Below are 20,829 nucleotides of genomic sequence, written 5' to 3'. Positions count from 1 at the left end.
ATGTTTGTAGAAAAATTCTACCACCAAAAAAATAAAAGTTAATAGGAATTAATTGTGCAATAGTAGCAGCAACTTAAGTAAACTCATTTAAATGCACAAAGGAAAATGCCACATATAAGCTTATAAAGGACATATATACAGCTCTAAATTTAGGATAAAATCTGTAGGAAGGTAAGGCTATTTTATTTTAGTAAACATTTATAGAAACCTGACATATTCGAGGCACAGTTAGGTGTGAGAAGTACAATTGCCATCTCCAGGTGATGATATTCTAGCTGGGAAGATGAAATGTTACATACAAATATATAAAAAGGGGCACGTATATATAAGATGATATCTGTATAAGCGGTATAGACAAAAAACGAAGTAGGATTTGGAGTATGAAAAAATCATCTTCAGTTGAGGCGGTCAACTTACAAGATAAAGGAGAGATTTGGATATTCACAGGTGAAGATTTAAAACAAAGGAGAATTCATATTCAAGGAGATCTAAAAGTTTTTGAATGTCAATAATGTTAAGACTATCAATTTATTTTTAATTTTATGTGAACAAATGGCTTCAATTCAGGAAACATTTGAAACGATTACATTTTAAAGCAACGACTACAGTTTTCATTATTTTTTTCTCATTTATTGTTCAAAATTATTTTGAAGAATAGTTTCATCGATGATGAGGAAAATGTTAAAAGAATCTAGAAAAAAATACTTAACTTTTGTTACTATCATGAGGAAAATACATTTTGTTCTCTAACAACTAATAATATAATATATTCTGTCTTAATTAAATCTAATCCCTTAGATTTTCACTTTAATAAGGATATAATTCACATTGAAAATACAAAATCAAATTTGAAGGAACCTAAATTAATCTATTCTTTTCTTTATTCGACTTGCTTTATTTTTTCTAATTTTTTCACAGTCTCCATTAAAAATGTCAAATTATAAGGAAATTTAATTCAACTAAGAACATTAAGAGTATATAAAACTGAAAGGAAAATAGCTAAAATAATTTGACGTCTTATTACTATTTTGAAATTATATGTAGCATGGATAATGAAAATCCCTTCATAAATTTGATTATATCAGTCATTTAATAAGAGATGCGTAATATTAGCAAGCCCTTAATGATTTTCACCTCCTAATATTTGCACATTGTATAATTCTCTATCATATTAAATTAAGCTTGATATATAATTGACCAATAAAATATGGTAGAGATAATGCTGTATGTATTCTTAGACTAGGTTATAAAAGACAAGGCAACTTCTGCCTTGCTCTCTCTTACTGTAGTTTAAGGTAACTGTCATGCAGTGAGAACACTCAAGCAGCCCTGGGGAGAGGCATCCACATGGCAAGGTACTGAGGCTTCGGACAGCACCATTTCCGTGAGCCACCTTGTAAGCAGATCCTTCAGCCTCAGTCAAGCAGATGACTGAAGCCAATACCTTGCCTGGAATCTCATGTGAAACCCTAAGATCGAACAATGTAGCTAAGTCACTCTCAGATTCTGGGCATTCAGAAATTATGTGAAATAATACGTGAGGTTTTAGTTGTTAAATTTGAGGTATTTTGCTACCAGCAATAGATAACTAATACAAAATAACTGCAAAATGATTAAATAACAATGATATTTATAATATTTAGAGTCAGAGAATGGATATAATTAGACTCCTAGGATCCCATTAAGAGTAACAGCAAGCCTTTACCAAATATCAATTCTATATCAAATTATACCATAAGTGCTTTGGTGGATATAATAGCAAGATAAGATTTGGTTCTGACATCAAATTGAGAGTGGAGGATAGTCACATAAGAAGATATTAGAAACAATTGATTTTATTTTGGAGAGAGAGATTTATGAAGCAGGTAGCATTCTGCAGAGGAAAAAAACGGCTTGATGGGATGAGTCACAGAAGGCTTCAAAAACATTGAAAATGAACGAGTTTTTGAAAAATGTGTAAGATTCGTATAGAAGGAAGAAAAGAAAGAAGGTATTCTTCTTTAGTAGGATATTATACTCAGTTAAAGTGGTAGAAACAATATGTAAACAAACATGTAAATATTAATTTTTCTGCAGTAGAGACTCTGAGTTGGGGAATAGCCATAAATACAGACTGATAGAGCAGGGCCCTCCAGAAAGAGTCTGAATGCCTGGCAGAGTGTTTTGATCTTAATGGCATTCAGGGGACCTACAAATGATCTTCACAGTGAATATACCTTGACATTTCCGCTAGTAGGGAATGAGGCTTACTAGTGAGAGAACATATTAGATCATTGTAAGACCATAATTCTTAGCAAGTTCTTACTTTTCTTGAGCTGAAATTTGTCTTCCCTTGATTTCCACACTTGTTCTTACTTATGTAGCACATAAGAATTATCAGACATCATAGAACCTTTTCATTGAAAAGAACCTTGAATCTGATCTATTTTAACAACAAAGTTGATTCTTAGACATTTCTGTAACACATGGCCATACATCCCACACATCAACCAATTCTTTAAGCATCTGTGTTTATCTTTAGACGGTTGTGGCAATTTAAAAATTTGCCTGAAACTTTGTTTGTCTATAAACATAGACATAAACAGGTTTTAGACCTTTGAGTCACGCAGTCCATTTAAATAAGTCTATTCTTCTGCTGTATGGATATCTTTTAAATATCTGAAGATGGCACGCTCCCCTTGGAAAGAGAGGATAGAAAGATTCAATTCTTTCAGTTTTTCCTGCATGTTATGGTTTAGAATCCCTTGAATACTGTGTTCATTTTCCTCTGAATATGTCATAGTACACCTACAGCATTCTAAAGCAGGTGTCCCCAATCTGCAGGCCATGGACTAGTACTGGTCCATGGCCTGTTAGGAACTGGGCCACACAACAGGAGGTGAGCAGCTTGAGAATGAGTGAAGCTTCATCTGTGTTTGCAGCCAATCCCTAGCACTAGTATCACTACCTCAGCTCCACCTCAGATAATCAAGCATTAGATTCTTATGGGAGCACTGGTCCCTGGAACCAGAAAAGATTGAGAACTGCTTTTTTAAAGATATGATTTTCAGAGTGTGGCTAATACTTCACCATGGTCTTTAATATAGTGTGAGGCACTTTTATTGTTTTTTGTTATTGTTATTTATAATTGTTATTTGTTTCATATCTTCTCAAAATTCTTTTAAGCTTTTTGGGTAACTATCATAGTTGAATTTATTGTTTGCATAATTCTCCAAATCTCATTTAAGTGTGCTATACCCCTGCCACACCTCAGCATCTTTTTTTGTGTGCTATAAGACCTAACATGTCACTCATGTCCCTCTACAATATTTCAGGTTGCAATGACACATCTTGGCAACTTAAATTTTGGGATCTGGGTTTATCTTCCTGTGTGGAGCTGATTTAAAAAGTTAGATATTGTTACTCCATCTTCTTTCATTATTACAATGAAGAAAGTGAAGCTTCAGAAAAAATTTGCTTGACTAAGCTAATATAGTCAACTTTTCACAGAGCTAGAAAAGTAACTCCAACTTCATAATTGTTTTTTCTATAGTCATTTTTTTAGTTTTTCCACTTAATGTGCGTTACCTATATGAGAACTATGTGGTTTTTCCCTTATCAAAAACAATATCCCGTTCCCTCGATTTTCTTACCCATTCTCATTTATTCTATCACTGCTTTGATTTGTGTTGTGAATTTATCAGTTAAATCTCTTCTATTTAAAAGCCACTGCAACATTTTATGTTGTAGTAGGTTTGATAAGACTGCATATACTCAACTTTTACAAAAGACAAAAGTGTTTTCTTTCACATGTGAAGAAAGTAAAGATTTAGGAAGGGACTATGATTCAAAAATGCAACATAGTTCTTGGTTTTTGTTTTTTTTTCCCCATGTATTATTAGCAAAGTTTCCTTTGCTTGATGATGGTAATCCCCTTCTCCATTAAGATCTTGATCCCCCCCCCCCCCATGTACTATTAGCAAAGTTTCCTTTGCTTGATGATAGTAATCCCCTTCTCCATTAAGATCTTGCTAATGATTGGACTGTTCTTTGTTCCGATGAATGTGCCTTTCCCAGACAATCATGTAAATGGAATTATGCTGTATATAGCCTTTTGCATCGTTCTTCTCTCATTTAACATAACTATGATTGAGATTTATCTTTATTTTTTTACATATTAGTAATTTCTTTCATTTTATTGCTGAGTAGTGTTTCATTTAATAGATATGCTACAATTCATTGATATATTCATCAGCTGATGCACTGTTTTTTCTCCCTCATTTTGGGGTTATTACAAATTAAGCTGCTATGAACATTCTCATACAGGTCACTGCATATATATATTTGAATTTTGTGTATAGACCTTGAATTTTGCAGTAGTATTAAACTCAGTTCTAGTATTCTTTTTGTAAAGTAATTTGGGAATTACTATGTAAATGATCATATGTTCTTTCTGAACTGGTTGGGTTTTATTTCCCTTTCTCACCTTGTCACACAGGCTAGGATATCCAATACACTACTGAATAAAAGTGATGAGAGAAGAAGGCTTGTTCCTAGTTTCAGAAGGAGTATATTCTATTTAATTTGGGGAGGTAGAAACAACATTGTATTCCAAGTTAAACTTGATCATAATGTACTTATACTTCTGTATTGATGATTTAGTCTGCTAATATTTCATTAAGAATTTTTACATCTGTGTTCATGAGAGATAATTGAAGTCTTCCTGTCTTGTAAAATTTGTTTGATTTTAGTATTATGCAACTCTGGTTTATAAAATGAAATGAGAAATCTTACTACTTCAATTTCCTGGGTGAATGTGTATGGAATTGGTATTATTTCTTCTTTAAATCTGTGGAAGAACTTATTGATGAAACTATCTGGGCCTGGATTTTCTCCTTGTAGTGCTATACTACATTTTGTAAGAAATGACAATTGAAGAAGTCACAGAAGTAAAAATTTTATTCTATAATTTTTATCATGAGATCTAGTATAAGGCTGACAAATTATAAGAACAAAATAGTATTTTCTTGCACATCGATAGGATTAAAATTTTGTTATATTAATTGTCTCTGTATATGACCACTAGTTCATAATGACAGTGGTGGGGCAGAGATACGGTTGCTAACAATGATATTTCACCTTTATATTCTGATACATGTCAGGCTCTTCAGGCAAAGTATAATTTGAATCCATTGCACAATATTGCAATATTGAAATTATTGAAAAGACTAGTGTAACTAGGGAATTTTTTATTATACATCAGAAACACAGATTAACAAGCATTCAGTACATTACACATCTACAAATGATTGCTAAGTTTTCTTTTCTCAAACTTCTTAATGACATTTTGAAGGAAAGTGAGATTCAAGAAGAGGCAAAAGCTGATAAAGTTATTGGTGTTTATGTGTTAGATTTTATCAGTTTTTTTCCTCCAGAGGAGTCAAACTGTTATATAGATATACAATGGAGGGAACAGGCTTCTCAAGTAAAGTATAGATCTCTCTCCTTCAACAATTCCTTATAGGAATATTTATTTTACTTAGGAGATTTGTATTATTTTATCCCTAAGAGCAGTAAGTACTCCTATCCAGCCATTAAGCAGCACACCACTAGTTCATTTATATAATTCCAACTGGTGAAAATTTGTATTTCACACAGAAATTTAGTAGGTGGTACCAGTCTACTAAATGGATTTCTGACTAATGATCTTTCAAGATATTTTGGAAAAACTGTTATGGGAGAGTTAAGCCTCATAGGATCTTAAAACAATTATTTTGTTCAATATTGGTAGTATTAACTTATTGAACTCTAAATTTTGTTATAAAGGAAAACATGTTCTGTTTACTATCATTTTTAGCTATAACTCATGCAGTAGTATAAAATCGTTTCACTCTTGTTATCTGTCATTAAAGTAATTAGTCAGGCAAATAGACTTTCATGTTTATGTAGTTGGTAAAATTACACTAGTTTTGTATAATTCACAAGAAGGGAAAGATTTGAACATTATTTGATTAACAAGTTATACAGGCAATCGGGAAACATATTTTATTAATAACAAATTACTTCCAATGTTTTTAAAGTTTCTGGGGACATATATGCACATATTTAAATATACAAATGTTTTTTCAAACAATTGTAATATCTAGATTAATAATATCCTTTAAATAAAGGTAGCCATGTATTCAATTTATATATTATCATAAATTCCTTAATTAAAACGTGCCTCAAATTACAAATCTGTTTTTAAATGATATCAGTATTTAGTCCTTTCCTTCTATGTATCATATATAATGAAATATTTTATGTATTTGGTAAAGAAATTACAATCTTGAAAAAAATATTCATCTAGGATTTTGTTATTATATTTTGGTCTTTCACATTATAAGTAAAAAGTGCATTCAAAGAAATGCAGATGCTTTTTTTTTCCCAGCAGAAAATTGGCCTCATTGGCTCTTATTGCTTGCCTGTAACAACAACCCCCACCCCCTCTACTTTATACCTTTGATCCTTTAGTTTTATATTTCACACGTTTCTTCAGATTATTTATTGACCAGGGACCTAGTTCTTATTTGATTTAATACTCATTTATTAAGCAATTACTCTGAATCTACAGGTAATTGTTATTTTATGTATTTAATACTTTTAGAAGTGCTCAAGGTGGATCGTCTTTCAGAAAGCATGATTTTATAGGAGAGCAGCACAGTATTTATTTTGATGTCAAATTAATACTAGCTCATATAGCTAATATATTTAACAATTTTAATATGAGAGAAACTATTATGAACAAAGTTTTCTAAGGGCGATTCTCATGGAGTAGAGGATTTGAACTGATCTGGAAAGATAGGATAAAATAAACAGTAGTGAGCAGCATCCTAGGTATGGGAAATATTATTATTTACATGATTCTTGATTTGGTTATGTGCTGCAATAGAACCTTTAGCTATGAAACATTAGACCCTGTGGTGTCCATGAAATGCACTGTCTAGATCTCCTGCTACAAAAAGCATAATTGACTATGACCCTGGCTAATGGATCTACAATCACATTTGCTCCTAAGCCACATATCCCACCAAAGACTGCATAGAGTGAGTTTATAATGCAGGCCCACTGCTGTGAGATATGAGACTCCTTTAAATGACCACTTTGGCCCAAGTACTCCCTATTGACCTGGTTGATATTTTCTTGGTACTCTATTGCCATCTGTTATTCCTTTTACTCAATTGTCCTTTCTTCTGCTTTCCTTTACAGAAATAAGGCCTGCACCGCAGTGCAAAATTTCTCCATGTCCTCTCTGGTTCACTCCTTATCCTTCATAGGCATTTCCTGGAATAACTCTTGCCCTTCTAATCATCTTGGAATCTGCTTTTTGGATGATCCAAACTAAAGAAAGCCCTCTCTTCAAGCATCACAAAGTTTGTGCTTATGTTTATGTACAAACAGATCATTGCAATAAAATGATTGCTAGTGGAAGTACTCATTTGTTCATTTAACGAATATTATATTAAATAAGGGACCACTACGGATCAAGCACAGTTCTAGGTACTGAGGATATCACAATCAGATGAAATGCCTGGTGTCAGGAAGCTTATGTATGAGTTGGAGACTGACAAAAATAAACAAATAAATAAATGGGTCAGATGAGGATAAATTTTAAGAATTCACCTCTGGTAATTGAGGTTTCCAAGCAAAGAAAATAGCAATGGCAAGGCTTTGAGAAGTTTGTTTGAAGTGATTGACAAATAGCAAGAAAATTAGTGAGGATAGAGTAGAGGAGAGTGGGGAAGAGGGGGTGCATGGAAAGTAGAGGATGACATCAGAAAAATAGCTGTGGGTGGACTTATGTAGGCCATAGATAGGACTTTGGATTTTATTCTAAGTAAAAGTCCATTGGTAAGTTTGAATGGAAGAGCAGATGATCTGAATTATATTCTAAAAGAATTTCTCTGACAACTGTGTCAGGTCAAAGGCAGAGAAAAAGAAGCAGATAAAAAACTATGACAACACTCTTGGGAGGCAGTCTCACATGCAGGTAGCAAGAAATGGTTAAATTCTGGATATATTATGAAAATAGAGCACATAGGGCTTGAAGTTGATATGGAGAAATTGAGAAAAAGAGAGGAGTCAAGAATGATTTCAAGTATTTTTGTCGGAGTGACTAGTGAAAAAGGAGTCACTGTTACTTAAGATAGTTAAAACAGCAAAAGAAAATGTTTGGTGAGAAAAATCAAGAATTTGTTTTTAGATTTGTGACATTGTAGATCCTAATTAGTTTCCTAGAGGTAAAAGTGAATAGTTACAGAGGGACAAAGATATGGTGATGTTTGATGTGGATGTTAAGGAGTTATAATATGCTTATATTTTCCTAGGGGACTCCATGTCCTTATCCTTGTTTGACAACTGCTGATCCTTTGGGATTTACTTAGTATTAGATTGTTGTCCCGCTTTTTGTCTATGTCCACTTAAATGTTTATTTCCTCCTGACTGATACCCATTTTGGATCACCAAAACATCCTCTATCTTTATTTTGTTCTTTCATGTCAAACTTAAAAAGGGCTGACATTTATATAGTCTCAGGATTTCAACCATATAGTAATTTAAAACAATAGAAAACTTTTACTCATGTATCAAAAGCATTAAAAGGGATCCAATCCATGTCTCCTAGAAATATCACTCAAAAACATCACTACACAAACTCTGGCAACACCAACATACTCTGAGGACCATCCCAAGCCAAACTGCAAACCTCTGCCTCCTGACTCACCTTTGAGTACTTATTATTTTTCATCTCCCCATCTGTCAGAAATCATGATTTTTTAAACAAGCTTTTTTAGTTAAATTATCTTACAAATTGTGCAATACTTGCCAAAAGTAAATGACTCTGTAAATTCTTTCCTTCAGTAGGTTGTGTGAGAGAGAAGCAGGTGATATGGTGTTTATGAAGAGGCTTTGGGGGTAGAAGAAAGGCAGAAATCTTTGCATTGATATATCCGGTCTTTTCCCTTAATAAATTATAATTTTATATGGGTATTTGTAGATAGGTGATAGATAAACTAATAGGTGATAGATACTAGAGAAATGATTAGATAGATAGATTAGATAGATGATAGATAGATAGATAGATAGATAGATAGATAGATAGATAGATAGATAGACAGAAAGATAGATAAACCTCTGCTACATTTAAAACAGTGTTACTTAAAGTACCAGTGCTCAAAACAGTAGAATCTTGCTATAAATAGTGTTTTAATGACGCATATTATACTAGTAACACAAATAATCAGGCAGTCAATGTCCCACACTTTATTTCACAGGGTCAGGAAGCACTGATGTAGTTTATTTATACCCAGATTAACAACTATCCTAAGGTAGAATTATGGTAAATATTATCAACATCTTGTATATTTTATAAAGATTATATATAATTTCTATAATTTTTTAAAAATGTAAAAATAGTTGTTCATTTTTATCTTCAATTATTTTTCTATCTCAATTCGTCATTTCAATACACTTCTGTTCTACTGAAGTGTTTAAAATTAGCCAGATAAAGCTGGTTCTATTTTTCTGATGGTGCATTGTCTTAAAAAGGAAGGAAACATCGCAACATGATACAGTTCATACAAAATCAATGTGTTTCATTTGTAGAAACTATTACCCACCTCAAAATATGAGCCTTTATGTCAAAAATTATTTTTCCACTTCTCAGTGCACTAGCATTGAATTAGATTAAGATTTAATACTGTGTGATATCTTTAAACATAATCTTTTATTCTTATTAAAATGTAGGTTTTGTTTCATAATCAGAAAATCCCACTCGTTTGGTCTGTGACATGTGTGCTATTATTTTAAGGTTATAAGTGAGTTTTTGTCACTATGGTATAAAGTGTTTTACCTTATCCTCTATAATAAACAGGATTTTTTGTTAGTTGTCTTCATTTTCACCATAAGATTGATAAAGGCATTTCTAATTCATTGGGCATAGCATTTTACCACATAAAATCTGCAGTTTAATATAAGTACTAGGTATAGGTTCCGTTATATTTGTGCAGAGTTGTAAATGTCTGAAGCATTTGTTAAATTTTATAGCTGATCTTGTTCAAAGTAGTCCCTTTGGTTGAGAGTTTTGTGTCTAGATATTACCACCATTCATATCTAATTTCACACAGACATGCATATTAGTTTCTGGGCAAAATCAGAATAGGCCCCATTTTTCCATCCCTTTTTAAAATGATATAACTAAATTTGCAATTATTTTAACTACTTTTTTGTAGATGGAGGTATTCATATAAATGTGAATTATAAATCTGATAATACCTTAGGTAATTCAGAATTCCTTTATCATAAATAAAAAGGAGACCCACAGGTTATAGCCACATATTAACTGCTCATGTATATTTCAGTTTAGTAAAATTATACTTTTGTACCAAAACTTGGGAATCAAGGGAATTAGTTTACTTATTTCCTACTATACAGAAGATCCATAATTAACAGATGACCATATTCATTCTCTAATTCTTCTTCAAAGCATTTGACTGCCTTTCATTTTTCTTGTGATGAAACCTTTTAAGATCTACTCTCTTAGCAACTTTCAAACATGCAATACAGTATTATTAACTATAATCACCACACTGTGCATCATATACCCATGACTTACTTTATAACTAAAAGTTTGTACATTTTGACCCCCTTTACCCATTAAATGATTCTTTATATTGTTCACCCCATATCACCGCAGAGAAAAAGAAGTTCAAGCTAATTCTAATATTAACCTGTTTGTCTTTCTTTCCTTTAATATCAATAATCACTATTTATTAACTTGTCTCCATAAGTAATACAACATAGAGTACTAAGAAATTGAAGTAAGTGTCCCAGTAATGATGAATGCAATAAGTATGTCTATAATTTCATCTCATTTTCTAAACTTTTTATTTAAACTCTAAAAATACCCTGTGAACTGAGGATTATGAAATTTAATATTCATAATGTTTTTGAATTTAATTCATTCTATGTTTACAAATTGCCTTTTTGGAAATTTTGTGGGATTTCTACTTGTGCGTATGATAGAGTAGCTTGTGGGAGAAAAATACTTCCGCCAAAAACAACAAGAAAAGCTTAGAAGATATTTGAAGAACAGCTGAAGTAGTTGAAACAACTAGTATTTTAGAGATTAGTATTACAGAATGGGGGTGGAAGAGAGTCCATAGTTGAGGCCAGTTAACTATTTGAGCCACTGTACCGAGAGTATTTGACCTTACTAGGTTTAGGACATGGGCCTAAGAACCCAGACTTTGCCTGAGCAGAAGGCCACCACTAGTAGATAAAAAATCCACATTCTTATGGCTAGAAAATCAAGATTAGAAGCTTGAGATGAAAATATCCTGGTGACATGAGAAGGCTGGAGAACAGAACCTCATGAATTCTGTCTATATACTTAAGACATTTACCAGATTTAGAAGGTATTTGGGTTGAATCCTAAAATGCATATCAGAAGGCATTTTATGTCTTCTCTCCATGCTAAGGAGATAAGAGTTAGAGTTTGGGAACTTCCAGGGGAAGATGCCACAGTGAACACACCATGCACCAGGTTCTTAAGTGAAAAAACAAAAAGCTATACTCTGGGAGCAGAAGCAAATCCAGCCACTTCTCAATTCTGTCCCTGACTCAGATCTAAGATGATAAAACCAACTCAGTCTGCCTGGCAGAAGAAAGGGTAAACTTTCATTGGAGGAAGCTTACATCGTTTTCTTATACAAAGTGTTCTGCATTAAGTAAAAAATACATAATTGATTCATGAGATCAGGCCAAAAGACCAAAAGCTAAGGATATAAAATAGCTGAACTAGATTTTATAGTTAACAGGCAAGATCTCTCAAATTACTATAAGTAATATGTTAAAAATGAAGATTAGAAACATAAAAAATGAAGATATTCATCAGAGATTTAGTACGTAATATGAGAAATGGAATTGAAGAAATGAAAATAATAATTGATGATAAATGGGTTTAAACAGAAATTGGAAAGGAAGATTTATGAACTGAAGACGGCAATAGAAAACATAAACCGAAATGCAAAGAAAAAATAGAAAATATACAAGAGAGTGTAAAAAGCACATAGCTCAAATGAAAATACCTAATAATAATAGTTGGAGTCACAGAATGAGAGAAAAAGGAAAGTAGGAAAACAGCAATATTTGACATGGTAATGACTGAAAATTTCAAAATTTAGGGAAGACATTAACCCATAAATAGAGGAAACTCTGAGAGCCCTAATGATTATCAAAATAGCACATCAGCATATTTTAAACTGTTGAAAACTACAGACAAATACAAAAATCTTAAAAGCAAACAAAAGAAAATTATACATATTTTCAAATGAGCAGCAAGAAGATTGACAGCTGATGTTCAAGCAAACATAATGAGAACTGGGAGACAGGGGAATGATATATTTAAAGTGTTAAACAAAAACAATAGCCAAACTAGAATTATATACTCAATGGGAGGAAAAATCCTTCAATGATGAAGGTAAAAATAAGGACGCTTACATACCACAAAAACTGAGAGTTCATCACTAGGAAACACGATAAATAACCTTTTAATTTTTAAATATTGCAAAATAGGGTTAAAAAAATAAAGGAAAATACCATGTTAGATCACTGTACCTTACCAAATTTCCTGTTCAGAAGAAAATCCGTTTTAATCCATTTAGCAAGAATTAAGAATATTATGTACATATGTGTGTATATATAGGTGTGTGTTGAGGGTTCGAGCTTATTCCTGTTTATGATTTTTTTGCATATATTTGAAACATAATATCTATTCATCACAAAAATTCTATGCTCATTCTCTTACCTTTGGTTTTTCCAAAGTTTGTCTCCTTTACCTGCCTGTTGAATTCATATTCAATTTCCAATGGCAACCTCAAAAATTTTTTTTTGACTGTTTTATTCGATAAAATATATCAAACATAATTTCAATTACCCCCTCTTTTCTATTACCAAATCTTTTTTTGAACCACACCAGACTAATTTCCTTTTAAAGATTTCTAGTGAATGTCTGGAACATTAGACATTCTGATGAATGAACAGCAGCTTCTTTAAACTCCATGTACTTAAACCAAATACAATTCCTAACCAAATTTACTCTATCTTGAGTCTGAAAGTCAGTCCACCCAATTACAATAGCAAGCAACTTTAGTAAAAGTTGCTTTTTCCCTTTTCTCACACTTATTGAGGCACAGGATCTTGTCAATGTCACCATTAAAATATCTCCTAAAATACTTCTTTCCTTTTTCTATTGTTACCACCTTAGTCAAGCTGTTATGTTTCCAGAAATAATTTATAATATTGTAAGTCATTTATAGTATTTTCCCTTGCCATCAATAATTTGTTTTCCAGTTTCTTGAGGATTGTAACTATGCTTTTCTTTTTATCTGCTCCCTGCTTATAGTAAATATTTTATTAACTTTATTAGTAGAATCATTGACTGAATGATTGAATTATATTGCTTGAATATGCAGTATTATCTATGTTATGGATAAGATCTAAATCACAAATATTATATTTTGAGCTGAAGATATTAAAATACTCATACATAGTCTCTGTAGATGTTCTTGTTTTGTCTTCAGTTGTTGCTGTGTCTTAAAACATCTTCCACCTCTAGAACATAAAATTTGTAAACATCGCGTACAATTTTTTAACAGGAAATTGACTTAGTTTTGCAAACTGTATTTTTTTCAAAAATGACTCAGATAATAGTATGGTTTTAGATCTATTTTATACACATAAATCCTTAGACTGACTTATGTGACTTGAGCCATTTTCTGTAAACAGTTTTATTTAAAAATAACTCATCCAGAGTAGTCAAGGGGATGTATAATGTAGCATGGAGAATATAGTCAGCAGTATTGTAATAACTATGTATGGTGTTAGATGGGTACTGTATTTATTGAGATGACCACTTCATAAGTTATATGTGTCTAATCACTGTGTTGTATACCTGAAATTAATATAACTTTGTATGTCAACTATAATTGAAAAAAATTAAAATATAACAATTAATTTTTAAAAAATGAGGCAAAGATACGTGCCCGAGTTATATACTAGTTATCGATGGAGCCAAACATGAATAATCCCTGGACCTCAGTCTGTAATATTATAATTTCTAGGCTCTATGGAACCTGAAAAGTTTCCCATAATTACCAGTGAGATCTTTGCTCTGTGGCCATTCTATGCTTTGCACTATCAAATTTCTTCCTATTTTGTTCTCTTGTCTCACCTTGTAGAAGCCGTTGAAGTAAACATGGTAACTTGTGGCTCTGTTGGAATTTTCTCGTTTGACAGTTTTATTGTTACTGTATCAATGATCTTTTACAGACAGGATTTAGCATTGTCTATGCCAAGACAAAGTGATTTACATTTGGCGCTCCTCAGGTTATAGTTTTGTAATAATGTTTAATATTCTCTTTAGAAACTCAAAAATAGAATAGGAGGAATAGAAGTCACACAGGTTAATTTTACAAGTCAGCAGACTTGTGTGCAAGTTAACACACAAGTGTAACAGCAATTGCTGTTCAGAATCCTTCTAGATTAAATAAAATTTGAAGGTTGAAATAAATTTAATAAACTATGACCTGTCACTAAATGTGGCTGAAAAATTCCCTTGCTTGGATGTCATTAAATATAAAAATAAATAAAAAAACGAATTAAAAAATTTAAAAAAATAACCCATTCAATACATGGGGTACATTAAGTTGCTATGTCAGTTTTAAAAATAATTTTTGCTATCACCAAGTTTAAATAAGTTCTATAAGACCATTAGTTACAACATGGTTAAATGTAAATGGGATGCAAGATTAACTGAAGGTATATTTCTTTCCTGTTTTCTAGTTTTAAATAAATGTAGATTCATGAAAGAAAGGCAAACATTCTACTTGCTTACATTCAACTGTTTTTTTTTTAATTTATTAAATTTATTAGAGTGACAATGGTTAATAAAATTATGTAGGCTTCAAGTATATAATTTTATACTATATTGCCTGTATATTGCAGTCTATTTTTTACCACCCAAAGTCAAGTCTCCTTCTGTCACCATATATTTAACCCCCTTTACCCTTTTCTACCTCCCTCCAACCACCTATTCTCCCTTTCAATTCAGGTTCTCAAAAGAACTATGAGTTTAAGTGCATAAGGCAGTGGATAATTCGGTTAGCCTTAATAGAGGAAAGTGACAGCACAAAGTCAACTCTGTTGATGTATACACTCTGTAGGAAATCACAGAGGAGATTTAATCTGTGAAGCTTGTTTTAAAAATCTACTGTGTTTATAGCTTGGATAAGAGACTTGTCATTTTATTAGTGATGAGTGACCAGTTGTCACTACACATGAAAAAAATGTGACATATTAGTAGTAAACAATAATGAGATAAAGCAAATGTAGATACCTATAATTTTAAGAGATAATGAAAACTCTTGAGCAATTATGAAAAGCCAGCATGACAAGGTGAATATACATTGAAAGAAAATATTCATATTGATAAAAATATGTATAAAATATTTCCAATATATATGTACCTATCACTTTTTTGAGATTACATGTATTTATGAACTGTGTGTAAATGTTAGGCTGTCCTCTCATTTTATTACAAACAATATATGGTTAATACTTTTAACATAAATTATTTTCAGTTTGAGTGCATCCTTATAGGATTTTTTTTAGGTTAAAAAAATTAGGGATTTTTTTTTTCTCTTTGTCTTTGACAACACATTAGAGAAAAATATAGACATTATTTTGTATCTACTTACATTCTGACATTTCTTTCTAAGAGTTTTTATCTGTAAATATTTCTCTATATTCTCTTCTAACATACATGTGATTTTCTGTCTGTTGCTCTTCAAATTTTAATTCAAATTCAAGGTAACAACTTACAGACACATAGAATAAAAGTAAAATAGTAAAATGACAGGAATTGGGATTAACAATTCTAAAATAACATTGATCACTTGGGCAGTTTGCATGGTCTCTGTCGTAAGGAGGAAGTGTATATAACAGATATAGTCAAGAAGGTCTCATACTGGTATGGTTGGAGAAAACCAACTTTTCTTATTTGCTTTTTCTTAGTGATTTATCCTTTCTTCTGCTTTGAATAAAAGGATATATTCCACTGGAGTATCCTGGTATCCTGACTTTACTCCTACAGACAAGTAATAATTTATTTTATTGATTTTCCAATACGAATCAGGAACTAGCATTCTAAAATACATAATTACATATAGATGGATGGGTAGATGGATGAATGGACAGACAGATAGACACACCCCATGCTCTATGCTCATTCTACTACCCCCAATTTCTCCTGTTTATAGAACTCTTCAAACATGAGGGAGGGAGAGTAAGAGAAAGAGAGAGAGAGAGAGAGCATGCAGCCACAGAATAGGAAATAATAAATATTTCTTTATTGCCATGTGTCCTAGAGCAATTAAGGTTAAGGAAGAAAGCAGAAACATATGAATACATGGATTCTTCAGCTACCCCTCTATTTTTAACACTTCTTAACAGGAAGAATTGTCATCTGTGGAAAGGAGAAGATAGAGTATGCCTTCTAGGAAATAACTCAAGTATTAACTTAGCCCTTTGGTTTAAATATATATGACATTTGCAGTAAGGCTGAACACAGAGTACAAGTGAGTATCCTGCTAAAATCCAAATATGGAAGCATCAGAAGAAAAAGAGATGTTGAGGTTATATGAAAAAGAGGAGATGGAAGAACAAAAAAGTGAGAGAATGAAGAACAGTCTTCTAGACTTGTTTTGCATTTTAAAAACTGGTAACCTCTCCACAGTTTTTATGTATAGTTAGTTTCAGAATCTAATTTGCATTTTTCTGTGAACACCAAACCTAAAGAATGAATTTATTCCCTTGCTTTTACCCCAAATATAATAAATTAAAGCCTGATAAGAGCTCTACACAACATATGCAATTAATGTAAATTAGGAAATATATACATTATAGAAAATAATACTCAAGAACATATGAAAAGAGAAAGTAGTTTCTCTGCAAAACCACTAGGATAGACTCTAAACAGATGGGTTAGGATAAACAAATAATTATAGAAAAACTTCAAAGAAAAATTACTATTAAAAATTGCAGATTTACATTAAAACTATAATGTAAAAGGAAATATACAATGCAGTGAATTATTGTGCAGAGGTCTTGGATTCTTTACAGTCTATTTTTGTCAAGAAATTAACTCATTGTCTGTAATTTTGCTAAACCTACACAGGTATGTAAAAGACAAAGTTAGTCAACTTATATAGGAAAGAAAGATAGAAAATTTTAAAGTGAGCTCATGAAGCAAGATCTTTAGAGGATATGTGTTATAAGGAGTGCAATGCAAAAATTATTGTATTGCTCTTTATAGAAGTGAAAACCATTTACCACCCACCATGTCATTTTTGATACAGAAGCACACTTTGCCTTGTTCTTTTTTGACTCAAAAATAATTATCCCCTGTGTTTGTTACAGTAATAAAGCTAATAATAATTTGCTCTTACAGCATACTCACTTCCTAAGAGCTTAAGCACTTTAGAGCAAACTATTCCACTTATCTTCATAAGAACCCTGCAAAGTAGGTGTATATAGATAAATGGCCATAAAAGATGAATAAAGGAAAATAACCTGGAGAGTTGGATTCTTATTCATCTTGGTTGTCTGAGCCAGAGAAATGGAGTCTGCATCATGAATATAGACTTGAAATTCTCCCAAGATTCCAAATACTTTTTCCTTGATCTCTGAAGTGAATGGTGAACATTTTTATTGCTTGAAATTTTGGCCTGACTTAAACTGAGATATATTGTCAAATTTTCTATCTAATGGTATTTTATTGAAAGAATAAAAATACATTTTTTTCAAAGGATTTTTGGCACAACTAGTAGCAGTGTCCATACTTAAAAAATGCAGGCTCATTTAATATGTATATATTTCTTAAGTACAGTAAGTTTAATGTGTTAATTAAGTCCAAGAATTAATAGACCTATCAGGCTAACAATTTTAAGAATACTGCATTTAAATATTTCCAAGGAACCCTTACATGTCTTAAGATCTTTTACAGACAATATCAAATCATCTGTAGAACTAGCAAATGAAAAGTGGTCAGGTCCTATCCTTCTAAAAGAATAGTAAAGGATTAATTCAATTGACCCTAAAATGTTAATTCGATTAATGCATTCTGAAGCATGAATAACTAAAGCTAAACTTTCAAAGGTTTGAAACAGAGTTTATTCACAATTTCAAAACTTTGGGGAATATGTTCAGATATGAGAAAAATCCAATATTTAGTTGAATCTGCTAAATCCTTTTATTTTGTTTTATCCTATGAGATATAGTAAATCCTACTTTTTGTCACCCATAAATTAAAATAGAGGAGTGACTCAGTCATCTAGCTAATTTATATTAAAGAATGTTGAAAATGGGTGTTGAAAAATGTTTTATTTATAACCAGCAAAGTGAAGTTTTATTAATTTTTGCAAAAAAAAAAAAAAAGGAGTATTTCCACACTGGCAAAATGTAATGTACTATTTTACAAAATGCCATACACTGTTTTGCATATTTGACACTTCTATAGCTCTTACACAAAAGGACATTCATTATATTCATGCTGCCAACTCTATCAATTCCATATGATGGTTAAAACAAACCCAGGGCTTATTGTGATAATATGGAATTGGGTACAACCACATTCTAAAATGCCAAAAAAAACCCACAAAAAACCTAAAACAGTTTAAAAGTATAGTAATGTAAAAAGAACTTCATTGCTTTTTTGTACAATTGATTAACTGTATACTGACTATCTTTAAATTTAATATCTTATTTGCCCTTTGTCTCGTTCTTTATTTTCTACTGTATTATAGATATTGGCAACCTATTTCCAGTTCCATTTGGTAACAGGTAAACAGGCAGATCAATGGATAGGTAGATAGGTAGATGAATGGATAGATATATAGAAAGATAGATAGATAAATGATGGATGAATACTCATGGGAATGGTGGGGAGGGAGAATGAATAGAGAGAGGTAGAGAGAGAGGAAAACAGTTTAAAATTGAATCTAAAAAATCATAGTAGAAAAATATAATGTTCTCATTTCATAAATTACTAAAATGAAACTTACTGGGATTAAACACGTTGCCCCACATCACACACTGCTCTGTAGTGGAGTCAGGTCTGGAGAATATAAAGACTGATGAATAGATTTATATTTAGACTGTTGTACACACTGAATATGGATAGAGATCATTAAACATGTAAGGACTGAAGATCAAAAGCTTATTTCTCATATATTTCTTAGTCATAGAAAAATAAAACAATATCAAAAAAGGGGAATTTCCAAATGAAGTTAACAGAATAAATATCATGTACATTTTGAAATTTGAAGATTGATAGCCTATTGTGGCAATCAAATTTATTTTAAAAGCTAATTTATTTATATTGATTGATTGATTGATTGATTGATATGTTCTGTTTCATTTAAGTTGTAAAAGTTTTCATCTGCTGCCCAAATTAATTAGAAAGAAACCATGCCTCTTCAGCAATTCTTTTTTACTTCCAGCATCTGGAAATTAAGTTTCATATTTTTATAATCCTTTTCTTATTGAGTCCAGTTCATTGAGAACTTGTCTCTCACTGTGATCACACAGACTGTGAGGTTCCTTGAGACTGTGAGTCCCTCCATTGTCACATACACAGTTTTTTTTTCATTGCATGGCAGTGGGTTAAGAACAGCATTAGGTGGAGAGCTTCAGACTATCACCTATGATGTAGGAGTCTAGATTTCTGAATGAAATCATCAACTAAACAAAGTAGGATAGTTATTCCTGTTCTACACCATGAAATATGAAACCTCTCCAAGAATGTCCCCCATATGTAGGTTTTGCAAATGCTGAAAATAAGAGAAATTGGCCTCATGTCATAGAAAGTACAAAGAAAACTACTTCTCAGGTGACATCATAGCTCTTTTGTCCTTAACCATTTATTTCTAACTTCAATTATTATAAAGCAGCAAAATGTTATGCCTCTATTTCCAAATTTTAAAATTTCTTTCAATTTGTTTGACTTCATATGTTAGAGTTGTGAACTAGATACATTTTTATATTTTGAGACGATGACTTTGATGATAATTAATTAACACCTGGGTTTTGTGTACCGCAGACAGAAAGATCATATTTAATAAACAAATATAAGGTTTCAATAATAATAAGTAACTGTCATATGGGTTTATCTTTTATATAATCACTCTTTTTAGATATAACATATTCCCAAGTTACAACTATTCATAAAATTGTTTATGCCACAAAGATAAAATTAGGCAATGATCTAGAATGAAGCCTCCTATTGAAGCTAACCATTATGATAAATAGACATTATTTTATTATAAATTATTTCTGTATATTTAATATATAACATGAAGACATAAAAGTATATCATTAAAAAGGTAAGTTTCAAATCAAAGAGAAAATTAGAATCTCGACTCTAAAAAAATTTCTGATTCCAAAAATTTAAGATCCAGTGAAATTTTGTGTTTAAAATTAAGTAAAGGAAGCACAGCAAAAGTATAAAAAAATATCATTATTGCAGCAAAATCAAAGTTCTCATTTAACTCTAGGCTTCATGAAGTCTGATGTATGTTTATGGACAAAGCTTCTGGCCAGTTAGAGGAACACTAAATGGTAAATATGGTGTTCTTTGTAGAAGGTCTTATTATCATTGACTAACAATATCAAAAGTTTATATGCTCATCACATCATTGCACAGATGAAAATCAACATTTCAAAGAGCCAGAACCATTGTTCTCTGATGTTACACTG

The sequence above is a fragment of the Pteropus alecto genome, unplaced genomic scaffold, assembly GCF_000325575.1.
Source record: "Pteropus alecto unplaced genomic scaffold, ASM32557v1 scaffold103, whole genome shotgun sequence".
In the NCBI taxonomy this organism is placed as follows: Eukaryota; Metazoa; Chordata; class Mammalia; order Chiroptera; family Pteropodidae; genus Pteropus; species Pteropus alecto.
This window is presented reverse-complemented; position numbering follows the sequence as displayed.